Source organism: Propithecus coquereli, unplaced genomic scaffold (assembly GCF_000956105.1).
Source record: "Propithecus coquereli isolate 6110/MARCELLA unplaced genomic scaffold, Pcoq_1.0 Scaffold6, whole genome shotgun sequence".
Lineage (NCBI taxonomy): Eukaryota > Metazoa > Chordata > Mammalia > Primates > Indriidae > Propithecus > Propithecus coquereli.
Window position 1 is genome coordinate 14,013,721 of NW_012151951.1, and position 2,212 is coordinate 14,015,932.

The 2,212-nt window shown below is 35.8% G+C and overlaps 1 protein-coding gene across 1 annotated transcript in view; it reads left to right on the top strand.

Annotated features, from left to right (window-relative positions):
* The window catches only part of RBM7 (RNA binding motif protein 7), a 56,608-nt gene that overhangs the window by 53,521 nt on the left and 875 nt on the right, over positions 1 to 2,212 (top strand). The window lies entirely within an intron of this gene.

Sequence of the window (2,212 nt, forward strand, 5' to 3'; positions counted from 1 at the left end):
AATCTAAACATACTGTTTCATTCTAAAATTTTAGAATTTGTTCATTATGTTTGTATGATTGAAGTCACTCAGGAAGTTAAATATCTCTGTGTGTATATTTTTACATTGAAAATACAGTGTTAGTATAAATCCCCCTTTTCAGGAAAAACAAAAAAGTCAATGTATGGTCAGACAAAATGGTAAAATGTTTTACTGGAAGTATACTTTTTTGGAAAAAAGATTCATGAAGCCTGTAGGTGCTGCCTCTGTCACTCAAACTTTAAAAATTTTAACATTTTCAAAGTGCCCACCACGTATATATAAGAACACGTTTTATGGAGATTGTACAGGTTGCTTTTTTGTTTAAATCTTTGAAAGAATTTAGTCTTAACATTTTCTGATTTTAAAATTTTAAAATCTTGTTTAAGGAAACTTTTGTGTATCAAGATACTGTTCTCCTTTCATTGCAGAGTTTATAAAAATTCATTCCTTGAAAAATATGGATCCTTTTTAATACTACAACATTTGTACTATGTTACTTTTTAATATATTAAAAACATAAAAGGAGGAGTGTGTCTTATTTTTGTAACATCACTACAGAGACATTGCATACAAAAAAAAATTAGCAACATACTTTATTCCATGATTGCTAGGTGTTAAGAATGGTAGTTCTTTAACTTAGAGCATCCTGACATACATCTTTTGTACATATCAAACCTGATGTTTCAGAATTAGATTTTCAGTGATTCTGAATTATAGTTTTATAGATTCCTGATTATAGTTTGGTGCACTGTAAACTAATTTAGTCACCTCCCCTGGTCTCTAGTAGGAGTTTACATTCACTCAGATTTTGTTTCTAAATGCATCTAGTTTTTCTTTAGGTAAATGGAGCTATTCAGCTACTCAGCATAGAGTTAGGAAAAAAGTTCTATTTGCTCAAGCAGTTTAGTAGTAGGATTTGTTTCTGATGAGTCTTATTTTAAGTTACCTATGAAAACTTAGGTTTGTAGATACTAACAAAGTTTAATACTACTTTATTATAACTTATCTACAGGTGAGCTTCTTTCATACTGCTTCGCAGGTTATCTTAACTCAGAATAATCTTTCTAGGGGGAACCTTGTGAAAGTCCCAGTGAATTTTTTCCACGTTAGCTTCACTCAGTTGAAAGTAACCAAACTAAATCCATGTATTGTGTAAAGGAATAGAACAGCACAGCCTTAAAAAATTGAATACAGTTGGTGAGACAACTCAGATATCTAAGTACAGGTTGAATATCCGTTACCCAAAATAGTTGGGACCAACAGTGTTTTGGATTTTGGAATATTTGCATTATACTTACTTGTTAAACATCCCAAGCCCAGAAATCCAAAATGCTTCAATGACCATTTCCTTTTCTTAGAGCATTTTGGATTTCTGGATTTGGGATGCTCAACCTGTACTGAGAGCTACAAGAAAAGAAAGGAATAAGAAATTACTGTTGCGAGAGAGCAGTTTCTCTTAGAGCAGCAGTCCCCAGCCTTTCTGGCTTCAGGGACCCGTTTCATGGAAGACAATTTTTCCACGGATCAGAGATTGGGGGGATGGTTTCAGGATGATTCAAGCACATTACATTTATTGTGCAATCAAACGTCTCTGCTAATGTTAATCTGTATTTGCAGCCTCTCCCCAGCGCTGGCATCACCACCTCAGCTCCACCTCAGGTTATCAGGCATTAGATTCTCGTAAGGAGTGAGCAACCTAGATCCCTCGCATGCACGGTTTGCAGTAGGGTTCGAGCTCCTATGAGAATCTGATGCCCCCACTAATCTGACAGGAGGCAGGGCTTATGCGGTGATGTGAGCAATGGGGAGCAGATGTAAATACAGATGAAGCTTTGCTCGCTCACCTGCTGTGTGTCCCGATTTTCTAACAGGCCTTGGACCAGTACTGGCTCTGGGATTGGGGACCACAGTCCTAGAGTGTTTTCCATGGAACGCTAGTCTTATAAAATAAGAATTCTTTAATTAAATGCTTGGAAGACATTGTGTATTAATAATGTGTGACTTTCTCTTTGAGAGTCAACAGCACTATTAAGTTTTGACAAGTACTACGGCAAAGAAATCTCTTTATACTTAATATGTTCCACTGTTCCCCATCCAAAATAAAAAATTTTTATACTACTAATTATGTTGTGTATGCCCACTTTCCCCGTAGTCACTGCTGCCATCCTAGAGTGTGCAATTTATCTTGAGG